The following is a 15,307-nucleotide window of genomic DNA, read 5'->3' on the forward strand; positions in this document are numbered from 1 at the left end:
GGAAGGTCATAATAAAACTTGACACACATTTTATTATATGAATATGTTAAGGTGGGAAACGCATGTAAGGTCAGTACTGACTAAAAGTGAAAGACATATATGTCATTTTAAATTGTCAATATTAATTGTAGGTGTTGTGTGAAAATTAAAATCATTTATTTTGTTAACTGTCCCATTTTCCATTACCATGACACTACCTGAAATACTGTTGTTGTGAGACATACATGATAGTAGTGATGTCATAAGGAGATGTGAGAAGGCTGAATGTATCAGTGTAATGCAGTAGTAAGCCTGCTCATTGCTAGATATATACTATGATTCATTCCATGTTCTTTCAAATTGTTATCCAAATCAATTCTTGTAAGTGCTTTTGATAAATTTTGCCTTCTGCATTTGCATGCCACTTGACAGCACAAAATGAATTTTCATGGCTTAAGGGGAAAAATGAGCATTTTAGTTTTGGCTGCCTTATGCTGTTCAAACTAGTCCCAAGGCTTTGCATGGCTGTCAGCACTCTGGATTGTACTCAGTGAAGAAAATCCATGTGTCAGGTAACTTTCTCTTTGGAACAAGGTTTAAGAGCACTGATCTTAAAGAAAAAGGTCAGCTGATACATTGTTTGAATCCACTTACATGATAATTTTACAGAGGGTGGTCTGAATACATCTTTGATCACAGCTTGTGATGCCATTGTGCTGTTTAAAAATCAAATAGTGTTAGTATTGATAACATGTGAGCTGTTGTCTGTCTACTTTCACAGTATCTGCCATTAACTAGAAGTCTGCTAATGTGTTCCACAGCATACATTTCTGGTGTTGCAATGAGGTGTGAGAAGGGTGAGTGTGCCATTTGAATGCACTTCTTGCTCTGGTAATTGTAACATATGCCCATTGATTACATATAACTTATTGTCAGCTTTTTCTCTATCATATATATTTTGTCTAATGCCTTTTCCATTTGCACTCTGGTCATCAGCATGCAAAGACAGTTAACTGCCTAAGGGGAAAAAATGAAAAAATATAGTTTACAGTGCCTTATGGAGTGCAAATATGCCTGGCATTGGTGCATAGCCCTCAGCACCATAGATAGCAATGCCTGCAGAGAAACTTGATAGATGTCCAAATCTGTTGCACAAAGTGAAAATGAAGTAAATTGAGATAAATTAAACATATGATGCTTTGTTTGAATCCTGTTTAGAGATCACATTTCAATTATTCACACCATATATTTTTTTAATCTGAATTTGCTCTTGGCTTAGCAGCATGCCAACATCGTTCACTACCTAAGGAAAAAGTGAAAATTTAGTTTAGGATGCATTATACAATGCAAACACACATGGCACTGGTGCACTTTACTCAGCACTCTTCATAGTACTGAGTGGAAAAATTCCACCTGTCATGTACCTATCTCTGTGTCACAAAGTGCAAGCATGGATAGCTTAGATAAAAACATAGGTTATTGAAGTTTCAAATCCAGCTAAAAGATACTTTTACAAAGGATGTCAGTATCTCATTTCTTACTACATTTTGATTAGAACTGTAAAAATAAAATAAAATGATAATATTAAACATGTTTATTGCATCCAATGTATCAGTAATGTTTATATATAATTAAAGTTTTCTATTTAGCATATACCATTAATGCTTCACATGTAACATCAAGCAAATGTGCGTACAATTTCTTAAACATGACAATGATTATATTTCATATAAATTTCACTTGCATATGTATGATGGGCACAATACTTTTTGTTATAATCATCATGAGTCATATATGCTAACTGTGTTTTGGATAGTTATGTCTTGTTAAGTATATATGTAACAAATCCAAACCTGTATTACTTGACTCATTCAATTACATACACCTAAAATATATTTGCAAACATAAATTCCGACTTTTACATGCAGACCTCTCTGAAGTGTCTCCATTCATTTTGAAGTTGGCATAGGTCTAACGTCCATGCTTAAAATGTAGCTCTTCTATGGAAATGTCAATTAATAAGCTACATTTCAATTTTTGCATGTTTTATCCCATGGGTTTGATCCCAGCTGGTACAACAATATTTTAACATTGTGTAAGCTACAAAATCACAGTATGTCACACTTCATCCTCTTTCTCCTTCCAAACTGCAAGGATTAAAATATATACCATTAAGCATGCCATTGTTGATCATTGGAATCTGTGTCAGTAGGTTGAGCATCACACATGGAAAACTCAATGGCATGTTTCACACATTTATTGCTATATGATGTAAGTGAGGCCAATGTGTCTGCCAAGGAATTCATCTGCTTTCAATTTCACAAATGCAGTTGGCAAGACTGTGTGTCTGGCTCACAACCAGTTACATATAAGATCTGAATCAGGCACCATTTCAGGCATATCTTGTTGGCTAGGCTTTTGCAGATATGGCTTGGGATGGAGAGAATGATGCAATATTTAGAGCACATAGGTGGGTGTGGAGAAGTCCAGGATATGTTTGGTACTCTTCTTGAAGTGGTATAGCAGCAGGCTGTTGCAGGATGATTATACCAGGTCTCAGTGTATGGCCGAGGCTTGGAATAGCTTAGCCAAGGCTGTCTCCAGTGCAAATGGTATTCCATGTACTGGAAACAATACTGTCACTACTATAGTGACCTTAAGAAGTGCAAGCAGGACCTCCTATGTGGAAGGAAGGCTGAGTACAGGACTATGAAAACACCTAAGTTGTGTAAGTATACCAACCCATAATCTGTTTATGATATGGCATTAATTATATAGTTAGACAATTCAGTTACTCATTATGCTTTATATATCGATATATTCTTTTTCTACTGCATAGTTGCAGAGGAAATAGCTGCAAACCATGAGATGCATCAGGTGAAATTAACTCATCTCAGAGAGGCATGAGGTAAATATGACTCAGGTCCAAATTCAAGTCAGAAAATTATATTCAGTCCTTCAGTCACTATCATCTTGAGCAGGTATAACTCAACCTTGATATCAAACATCCATTCCTTCCCCAATAACTCTTGCTGCTTGCATTAGGCTTAGCTGTGTGTGAGTACAATACCTAGAAGCAGCAATTAGTTTTTATTACAGAAAAGTATTTCTAAATTATTAACAGCAGTTTTATGTCAGGAACAATTCCAGTATGGTAATTGCAATTATTAAATTTGAGTGCATATATCCAGTCAAACAAATGGAAATAAAGGCTGTTCTTTTTTATATCCTAGTGGTGAGATTTCTCTATTTTATGACAAATTCATACTTTAACACCATACATGGAAGTGGCAAAGGTGTGCAATACTAAATTATCATAATTATTAATGAATTGCCCCACAATTTTATTGAATAAATAAATTAATGAGATATGCTATAGATTTAAATATCCCCCACCCCATTTCTCTATTTTGGGGGGGTTATAATACATTAATTTTCTTCTGTTTGTACACCTTGCTGCAGAAAACAAAATGACCAACAGCAGGGAGAGATAGACCAACCACTGCAACTTGGAACATCATACCTCAACAGATGGCAGCAGAGGTACCTAGCACTTCAGGTTCACAATCTGTCAGTGTTAACTCTACAATCCCTGCCCTACCTTCTGCACCTGTGTCAGGTAGCACTGCCTCTACTGCTAATGCAGTGGTACTCTTTAAGAGAAGTACCAATTGAGGTAGTGACTTTGTCACCTGGCAGGAGCTGACAGGGCTTATGGAGGATAGCATGGAGAGGGGCCTCAGTGCACATATTGGCAGGGTTGACAAGGCTCTGTGTTGGATTGCTAAAATGATATCACAACCAGCACTGGCCCAGGCAGCTGATACAGGAGACAATGATGACAGTTCTAAGGGGGAGGACTATATTTAAAAACTGGACCAGAGGCTGCACTAACATAGTCAATGGCAAACCACAACACCAAGTACTTACTGAAAAAAATGCCAGACTAATGATGCCAGAGAAGTATAAAATTTAATTCAAACAATTAAAATCCACAAAGCTTTTGGGAGAATCCCTTTTCAGTGTAAAGTAAAAAAAAACAGTTGAATTAATTAATTTTGTACAGAACACATGACAGAGTAAACCAATCATCTTCTCAAAAATAGCTCAATGAATTAAAAAGACTTCATTGCTAATTATATTTAAGAACACCCTTAAAATAACACATACTATACAACAAAATACAACTAAAATAATTATATTTATTAAAACGTACTTCTAAGAGTGGTAATATTATTCATTAAAAGAAATATTTTGCTATAATATGTACAGGTTATAAATTCATTATTAAATGAGGTTTGGTAACAAACCAATTTGTCCAGGAACATCTTCAGACAGGGTTAGATAAATAAATTAGTGGAAGTTAAGAGGGTAGGGGTGATGAAATGGTCAAATGGAAATGATGGATGATTGGGAGGAAATGAGGTAAGGATAGTGAGGGGCTTAAGGGGTTTATTTAAGTGTAACTGGTAGGGAATCACATTTTGGCGTGAACTTGCTACCTGCCCACCCTCCCTCTTTTTGGTGGAATAGTGGGGATTGTGGTTATTTTATCAGCTTGTGTGGGGCAGAGAAGAGGGACAGGCTTGCCCTCTTCTGTTCCCCCTCTGGTGTTGGATGTTCATTTCAATGAGTTGGTAAAGGAAAGTCAGCAGTTAGAGGCTGCCTGATAAATAAAATAAGCTATCGGGGGGAAGGACGCTGCTTATTGGTTGGATGTTTAATTCAATAAGTGGTAAATGAAGTAAGTGATGGGATGCTGCTTCATAAGTTAAATAAGCAAGCAGAGGTAAGGACACTGCTTATTTGGTTGGATGTGCAATTCAATAAATGGTAAATGAAGTGAGTGGTGGGACGCTGCTTTATAAGTAAAGTAAGCGAGTGGAGGTATGGGTGCTGCTTACTGGGTCAGGATGAGTGAGGTAACACTGTCCTAATTAACATTACATAGATGTTTATGCTGTGATTAAAATCAGCTATACTATGTTTTAGTTGTAATTAATAATATTGGTTAATAAAGTTATGTTTATGGAAGTTTAATAAAGGTCATCAAACGTCATCTGGTGTGATGTGTTTTATTGAAGGGGACCAGAACAAAATATTATTAAAGTCTCATCTGTTTACTTTTTCAAAATTGGTTTAATGCTTACAGCAGCATTTAGACCAAGTGCTCTATCTGCATTGAACCTTATAATCCAATTGTATTCAGCAATTGCAAGTTTATTATCTCCTCTTCTAGTCCTAGGTAAAAGCTTCTAAATCACCCTAAAGTTGAAGTTACATTTACATTCTGTAAAAAATGCTTAGTGAGAGAATTGGTTTGAATTCCCCTTCTTATGTCAGAAAGATACTCAGTAATTCTCTCTTTCAATGTTCTGCTACATTTTCCCACACAGAAAGCAGGGCAAGCCAAGGTGAGGAATATATTCTCACTGTTTGCAAGCCAAACATGTGCACACCTCCAATGTCCCTTACCTATCCCCAGTCATGCTGTTCCCCAACCTTTTGTCTCATCACCATCCCCATATGTCTTGTATATCCTGTATGTCTGTGCATGTTTTCTGACCTATCCACCTTCCTGAACTTATCCTTCCTAAGCACCTTCCACAACATTTCTCTCTCTCCCATAAATAAAAAAAAAACTGGGAACTTGTCACCCCCCCAAAAGTACTCCCCATACATAGCTCTTCACTTGATTTCTCCAATCGGACATTCAACATTATTCTGTTGTCTCCCATCACTGTTTTGGTGGCACTCCTAAGTCATAAAAGTGTGTGTACAATTGTACATTTATGTTGTGAAGAAGTGGATAGCTATGGTGGTCTCCCACCTCCCTCCTTCAAATTCCTTTACTTTTACCCCCGTGTCCTATCCTCTGCTTGCTAACCCCTTTTTCACATGTTTAATCTTGTCAAAAACTAGATTTACACACAACACACATGGCTAGAAATAGTCCATGGAAAAGCCTTCACGTATGTCCTCAGCAGTTCTGCAGAGGTTGGTAATGAGCTACAGTGCTGAGTGATGGTGAATGCTTATTAACTTCTTATTGCAAAAGCTGATGATTTCAGTTTAATATGCAGTGTTCCAGTTACATTTGCACAAATTTGCTTAAATCTGCTTTGCTTTGGAAATACACAGTAAAGGCAGATTAAACACAGTACTATCAAACAATTAATATAACAGTTCTTAGGCTACTGGATCCAGTACATTCGAAGTTACCATGTAGTATGCTGAGATAATTATCCTGTTTGTAGATTGTTTTATTTATTTATTTATTTGCAGAGTGTCATGAGTTTCAATTATAGCTCTAGGTAAATTTAATATGTTATGACAGTCATATTGCTTTCATGTATTTAATTGCCAATATCTGTATTTTTCTCCATAGACAATATTTCATTAACATACCACTTGAATAGTGAGGCAAGAAAACATTTGCAAAAGCATTGCAGCACCAACAGGGAAAGTTATTAAGCCAACATTATCCTGCTTATGTCTTCATGTTTGTAGTACTCTCCTACCCCAAGCAGTTTATTTTGTAAAGCATGTCAGATGACTGATGATTTAATAATTAAGACTGACACACCCTATAGATGTTCCTACATGTCCCACAAAACACACTTTTGATATTCCTGTCTGCAGCTGTCTCTATCTCTCTCTGTTCTTCCCTTCGGCTTCAGTAAGTTGTCACTGTGTTTCAGCTGTGTTTTTTAAATGTTGTGAAGTAACAATTCCTTTGTGGTGTGATGAGATAATGCTCACATGTATAGATAGATTTTTTGACTACTTTCAAGGGCTCTTGGTATACTATTTTATATGTTCCTGTTGGTTGCATATTGTTATGAGCCACGGTTATCCTTCTTCTGTCATAAGCTACTTTGTCCCTGCCTCCATCCCACCCCGTTGATGTATATTCTCCCTTCTGTATCATTATTCTTTCACCTCTGCATTTGTACAATGCCTGGTGCTGGGCAACAAATACAAATAAGGCTAAATGGAAGTAGGCAACTTATGGCAATATATTGTGATTTTATTGCCTTCGCCCACATTGCTCTGGTGTGCTTTGTGTTGCTGTGCTTAGCTATGTTTATTCAGTTTCATATACTTTTCAGAAAGCTGAAGTGTTGACTGTACAAATTACAGTGGTCAATAGGGTAATGAGAACAAATGCATACACTTGCATTTGCTGACTTCCTATGTGGAGCACTTAATTAGTACTCAGGTGTAAATGTTTTTTTCCCAAATGTTCCAAAGGTTCCAATCCAGATGGATGAAAAAATGTTTCAGAATATTTTGCTTGACTCCTGTGGCTGCAAATGTTGGCTATACCTTTCCTTAAAATATCATTATCCTGCTGCTATAGTAATGTGCCTGCCCCTACTGTGAAGACTGTCTTTTACAGATCTTAGCATGAAAGTTGGCACAGAGCAACATAGAGTACTGTTAATTCCTATTCTAAGTTCAACACTTCTAGATATGATTATGCATGTGCTACTACCATTCCATTAGTAGCACAATTTAGCTTGGCAGAGCTGCACTCAAAGATTAAAATAAAACAAACAAAAAAAATCAAATAATCATTGTTTTTGGTTACACAGCATTTGTATGTCTGCATTCTTTTTATCAATAGGTTATCTTGATTTCAGAATGATATTGACTCAGTTAATTTGGTTGGTAAATGTACGTCTGTTCTCCTGTGGTTACACTTGCAACTGTGTTACACTTTTGGTTAACCTATTCACATATACTCTATCACTATTATTCTGCAGTGCATTGTCCTATGTATGACTTGCATGTTTTTCTTTTCAATGCAGATTGTGCAAGTTTGAGACAAGATAAGTGTGCAATCATTGTAAAAAAGCACACCAAGGTACCACAAAATCACCAGTAAAAAGTCCAAGGTACCCAAAGATGGGAAATCCAGCCACAAAATGAATAAAAACAGTTTTATTCCAACAGACAGTTCATTGGAATAAAGCTGTTTTTATTTGTTTTGTGGCTGGATTTCCCTTCTTTGGGTACCTTGGACTTTTTATGTGTGCAATCATCCTGCAGCATGAAGATGCAAGAAAGTTTGATTGATAATCCACTGGTTTACAACTGCAAGTTTCTTTGGCATTCCATACTGTGAAACAGGTAAATGCCTCTTGCAGTAATGTACATGAAGGACATTATCTAAATGTTAGTAGAGAAGTATGTAATTACATGGTAGAATCACAGTGATGTTACATTGTCCTCTGCACACATTTGCATTTTTTCCACAAAGTGTGATACACAGTACCATCTGTTCCAAACAGTAGATTTTCAATATGTACAAATGTGATTTTCACATACTTAAAGTCAGACTTCCTCTATGGTACTTGTGAATAATAGTGTGCTCTCTAGACTGTGTAACTAGATAGGTAAGATGTTCAATGCTCAATATGGGAAATATGTGTGTGTGTGTGTGTGTGTGTGTGTGTGTGTGTGTGTGTGTGTGTGTGTGTGTGTGTGTGTGTGTGTGTGTATGTAAAGCTTGATGCTGTATCCACTTCCTCTGAGGTGAATGTATTTAATTTTGCACACAGCTGCCTTATCCCATTTTTTACAGAAACATCTCCTCTGCAACACATTCATGAGGTCATCTGGACAAAATTACTCTCTCTCCCCTTAAAAGTCATACTTCTCCTGTGGCACCTGTAACTAATACTGTGCTTTTTAGATTGTATAACTAGATAGGTAGAATGTTCAGTGCTCAACATGGGAAACGTGTACATGTGTTACACTTCTTGTTTTATTCACTTGCACTGAGACGAATACATTTAACTTTGCACATCACTCCCTTATTCCACTTTTAACAGAAACATCCTCTCTGCAACACATTGATGAGGTCATCCTGTCAAAAGTGCACACTCTTCATTTAAGAATCAGACTTTCCCCGTGGTACTTGTGACTAATACTGTACTCTTTAAATTGTGTAACCTAGATAAATAGGAGTTTCAGTGCTCAACATGGGAAACTTGTGACAATAACACTTGATGCTATATTTACTTCCTGTGAGGAGAATTCATTTAACTTTTCACACACCTCCCTTATTCCACTTTTTACAAAAACATCCTCTGTGCAACACACTGATGAGGTCATCCTTGACAAAATTGCACTCTTTTCTCTTAAGCATCAGGATTCTCATGTGGCTCTTGCAATTAATACAGTTCTTTCTAGACTGCATAAATAGATAGGTAGGATGTTCAATGTTTAATATGGGGTAATTTTGTGTGTGTGTGTGTGTGTGTGTGTGTGTGTGTGTGTGTGTGTGTGTGTGTGTGTGAGAGAGAGGAAGGGAGGGGGTATAGAGTCAGGTGAGCATGCCTTCAACACAGCTGTGCTTTATCAAATTCTACTCTAGGGAAATATTTTAAACAGGTAGATGACTCCACAATCCCCTTATTCCCACCTTTCGCAACCACATATTTTGTGCAACACAGCTGTCTAGCTAGGCATACTCTTTGTACTCTACTGAGTACAATTTTCTAAACATTACTTAGAGGAACCATGGCTTTTTTTAGCCACACTATGTACACAGCTGTCTAAATTAATGCCTCCAATAAGAGTTGTTAAGTGCCTGGGGTAATGGGTCAAGTTTTTATTTGCCAGGTGAGTTGAGGGACAGCAATAAGTGCATACTAGCACAAAATTAAATTCTCTGGCTACACCCCTGGTGTAACACTCTGATGAGTTTATTCTTTCTGAAGTGCACTTTCTCACTTTAAATGTCAGACTTCTCCTGTGGCATTTGTGATTCTTACACTATCCTCTGGAAAGTATAAACAGATAAGTCAGAGGTTTGATTACAGTAGTGATTAACTTCTACAAGTAAGTGTGTGTGTGTGTGTGTGTGTGTGTGTGTGTGTGTGTGTGTGTGTGTGTGTCTGTTGAGTTCATGATTGGTTTACATACATTTGCAGTGACAAGTTCTACAACCACAGATTGCTGTACACATCATTTTGTCACAGGAATATCCTTGGAAATACACTGCTGATATCATCCCTTTATAGACACTATATGCCTCACTTGAACTCAAAATCTCCTGTGGTGCTGGCTGCTGAGAATATGCTGTATAGATTCTGTAACTAGATAAGAAGGTAGTTTGAATCCATTCTTGCTAAAATTGTGTGACTGTGATTACAGTCACACACTGCTGGCCACCTCAAAACCACCTTTATGTGCACTTCCACTTATGAGATGGATTTACAGTACCACACTGTTACACGAGCAAATCCTAGCATCCCCAGGGAAAATAATGTTTTTGCCACACAATGATGAAATAATGCGACCTTAACTGCATTATCTAACAGTTGTACTGCAAATTCTCTTGTGGTGTGTGATTTTGATACTGTGCTTTGTATATTGTGTAACTACATATGTATGATGTTTGAGGCCAGCTGTGAGTGTGTATTTCACCCTCATACTGAGTAGACTACTCTTCAAATACAAATATGATGTGTAACTGTACAGTGTTATTGTGCGCATTGACCACTTTTTAGCAGAAGCATCCAGCTAATAAATAGTGGTGATTTCATCCATTCAACTATACACTGTCCCAGTTTTACCACATCATATCATGTGGCACTTTCTATTCAGGCACTAGTCTGTAGCTTGTGATCTTAGGCTGTTAGCTCAAATACAGATATTATTGTTCAGACTACATTGTGTCAGGCTTACTGTGACTGTACATATCCCTTATACTGTTGTAAAACACATCTGTTGTATACATGTATAGATGTTAATTCCTCTTATAAAAAGATATGGTAATTTCTCACATATCAATGCTTTTATTCAGAGTAATGTAGGCATGTGATTACATTTTCCTTACATAACATATTTAGTGAGCACTATCCTCTGACTCAAGGGAATGAGATGACATTCTGTATGTTGTCACCATAGTACAGCAATTACAGGCACACATATCCCTTGGTTAAATAACATTATATAAGGCCTTGACATACCGACATACAGATGTATCTTACAACTGCAGTGACAGTTCTACTGCAGTGCATTTATTCTGTACAATATCATGTATTTTCTTTTTTAAGAATTTTTTTATTAATTTAACATATTGATTAGATATAGACAGAAAGGAAGAAATTCAACATCACATATTATGTGTTAGAAATACATTGAGTCATCAAGGTAATGTTATACAATTAAAACTTTAAGAATCCTGGTATTTCAATAGTAACATTTCAAAGCTATCCCATCCATTGAAGGTCTTAGTATGATTTATAATCTTATTCTGATCACTTCTTTTTCAGTTTTATATAGTATTGCTAAATTTTAAATTTATTTGAATGTAGAAAGTGAACTCAATTTCCAATTTTTTTTGTAATGACTTTTCTAGCTACTGTCAGGAGACTCCAAAACACTTTTGTTGTTTGGCTTTTACAGTTAAAAGAAGTGGAAAATTCATTAGCATTATTAATCTAGTTAAAACACAATTTGCAGACCACAACTCCTTAAAACACATACTTATCTCTTTCCAATATACATTTAATTTTTTACAGTCTATAAATGTGTGTATCAATCCGCTTTTACATCTTTACTACATATCAAACATATGGAAGAAATCATTTTACCTAACTTAGAGATTTTATAGGGAGTAAAAAACATTCTACGTATATATTTCTACATAAAAACTTGCCAGTATAAACTTGAAGAAGTTTGACTAACTGATTTAAGTAAAAATGTATTATTCTTACCATCTGTCGAGTCACTCAATCCACCTAATATCTAAAAAGTTTTAGATTTTACATCAAAATTTGATTATTATTTATAATTAACCTATATAACTTGGACAAGCTTCCTTTGTAGGTCAATTTACCTTTGATTATACCATTCATATATTTATATAATGGGAGAATAGTGTTCTCTTTATCTTCACTCAGGTTATGTACAAATGAATTTAATTTCTTACTGTTGGATAATGTTAACTGGTTAACAGATTAATCCAACTTATAACCTTTCATTAAATATTATGGTGACTTAACTTTTCCTATTTCAAAGCAATCAGGCTATAATAACAATCCATTCCTTTTTAGTAAATTCATTTGAACATTGTTTTGAGTTTCCCTAAATCCAGAAGTATGTGCAATGGGAAAGCAGAAAAAAATCTATTTGGATATTAATGGAGTTTTTAAAACATATTTCTTAACTGTTTTAAGAATTTATTTCATATATGCAGAGTCTAAAGATTGAAACAAATTTCCTTCTAAGGTAAAGTTTATTAACCAGGTAAGAGAATTGTGACATGTTTTTAATTTATCATATTTGATAAACTTATAATAACTTACTATAATCTGCTCCTGAATGATTTTCCATTGACTAGTGTAAGTTGAGTCTATCCAGAGAATAGCACAGTTAAGATTTGCAGCAATAGAATAATATTCTACCTCTGAGAAGCTAATACGACCATACTGCCATAATCTTATATTATTTCTATAAGCAAATTCTTGGCTTTTTAGGCTTCCATAGGAATGAAGATAACATTTTTCCATTTTCTTTTAAAGCTTTTTCTCACATATGAAAGCTATTGATTGCAATATGTATATAATTGGGTCTATATTAGAACAATGAATAATTAAAATGTCAAACACTCTAAAGAGCAAAAATGCCAGACCTCAAACTACTTATTGTGGGGGGCTGTGCCCCCTCACCCCCTGCTAAATATATATATATATATATATATATATATATATATATATATATATATATATATATATATATATACCAACTCCGAGATCGCACTACAGTGAGGAAAGAGCAAATATTCTGATCTTCACTGTACTGTGATCTTGCAAAAAACACTTTGAGGTCTGGCATTTTCGCTCTTTAGAGCATTCAACATTTTAATTATTCATTGTTTGGGTAATATAATTATTTTATTAAGCGCTAAACTGTTCTTAAAAATAAAATAAAAAATCATTCCATTTTTTAAATAAGAATTATGTTTTTAAAATTATTAATAAAGTTACTCACATCTTGATAGATTTTTATTCCTGTTTTAGTTCTTTTCATTCCCAATTATATTTATATTTACCTATAAACTTACTAGCTAGTAACTGATTCATACTAAAGTATCAGTTTTATTATTATTATTATTAAATGTCAGCAGCGATAATTCTTGAACATTTTCAATTTCCATATCTATTTCTTAAAATGAATAACTTAAATCTCCTATAGTTAGTAAAATATTATCTGCAAAAAGTTGTATTTTAGATTGATAATCCTTGTTAATTGAGAATCCATAATTTTTTCCATTGTTTCTTATAATGTTATCTATGGGTTCAATAACTAATAAAAATAGTAGACTGGAAAAGGGACACCCTTGCTTTGTGCCTTTGTTTAAAGTGAATCCTTGAGAAATATATGATTCAATTTTAACATATGCTTTGGAGAATCACTGCTTTTTTAATATTCCAATAAGTTGTTCTGGAAATTCAAAAGCTTTTAAAGTTTTAAACAAGTAGCTCCAATCTTCAGAATCAAATCTCTCTCGATATCTAAGCTAATTAGGACCACTTTGTTGTTATTCCTTTGGTAAAGCTAAGATAGTTACTACCCTTTTGATATTATCATAGTTACTACCCTTTTTATATAATCATATGTTAATCTATTGACTATAAATCCTGTTTGATCTTTATTAATTCATTTATCTACTATATCTCTTAATATTGTAGCAAAAATTGAAGTAAATATTTTATGGTCTACATTTAATTATGAAGTAGGTGTATATGTGGAAGCTAACTTATTATCCTTTCCTTTTTAAGTATAGGTGAGATTACAGAAAATTTTCATGAGGGAAGAATTATTTTGTCACTCTGAAATATCCTGAAAATGTCACTCAGCAATTCTAAAATATTTAATGGAAGCAGACTACATAAGTACATACCTAAACACTCTTACCCTGGAGATTTACCATTTTTCCCTTTTTTAAGCTTCTTTAACTTCTATTAGGGTAATAGGCTTATTCAACAGAGATATCTGTTGGTCATTAAGTTTATTAGAAAATTTTAAATATTTGTCAATTTTGTAATCTTCAGGATTATTATTTTTGTCTTTATTAAGAGCATTCTGGATTTTTTAAATCTTAAATGCTTCCTCTACGTCTGTTGTAAGCTTATTAGTGTGAATATTTCAGATATTAAGATATGCCTTTTTGCTTAACATCTTACTTCTCTTAGCTAATGTATGTAGATTTTTGAAATCATCAAATAACTGTGCAATTTTATTTTTTTATAAAGCTATCACCACTTTATGCATTAAAACTGTGATATTTAGTCATTAATTTTAATTACTTCAATGTTATCTAATTTATTTGTTGTTCAAACCCCACTTTGTGTATTTCATTTTGTATTTCTAATAACTCTATATCCCCCTCTTTCATTTTATTACTAGCCCATCTTCCCATTCTACCTTTGATATGCATTTTTAAGTAGTATCATAGTATGACCTTACTAACCTGACCATCATCATTCAAACATAAAAAATTCTCAATTTGTTCCTTAAGGTAAATTTTAAATTCTTATAATTTCATCATATATACTAAGATTCTATAAATAATCTGGCATTCTCTTATATCCATTAGTATATTAATACTTAGTACATTATAAGCAGATAAATGACAAGGAATAGTTTTATAACAATTCACTTTATTAAATCTATAGAGGCACAAATCCTATCAATACTAGTTCACATACAATGCATGTAAGAATGATGAGTAAAGAAGAATAGCTTATCTTCTGATTTTGCTATTAAATCAATGAAATTATTTAAGCTAATCCATCCATTTAGTGCTTTAGCAGATGTCAGTATTTTAGCTTTCTTCTGTTCACATGTATGTTCTGTACTAGATATGCAATTAAAATCCCCTGCTGAAATTAAACTACCCTTTAAATGACTTTGTAATAAGTTTAAGTGATCTTTAGCCAATGTAGCACCTATTCCAGGGATCCAGTAAAACTAAGTTAGTTTATAGAGTTTGCCACTTGATTTTGATCTATATTATATCATCGAAGTGTTAATACTTCGAATGGTCTAATATCGACCTAAAACAGTGAACGCTGAAAATAGCAAAGCTGCAGATAACCAAATTTTTTCCTAGGGAAAGAATTCAGTTGTCCGTTTCTGCAGCTTTGCTATTTTCAGCACTCTGGTGGAAAGTTACGGGTTGGGTTCAGGTAAGTGTGCGATTGTGCAGACGTTAGGGTTAGGGCGGGGTATGTGAGTTAGGGTTACGGCACGGGTGAGGTGAGTGTGCGTTAGTGATAGACTTTAGGGTTAGGGTGGGGTATGT

Source organism: Protopterus annectens, chromosome 7.part0 (assembly GCF_019279795.1).
Source record: "Protopterus annectens isolate FY-2018-M chromosome 7.part0, PAN1.0, whole genome shotgun sequence".
Taxonomy (NCBI): Eukaryota; Metazoa; Chordata; order Ceratodontiformes; family Protopteridae; genus Protopterus; species Protopterus annectens.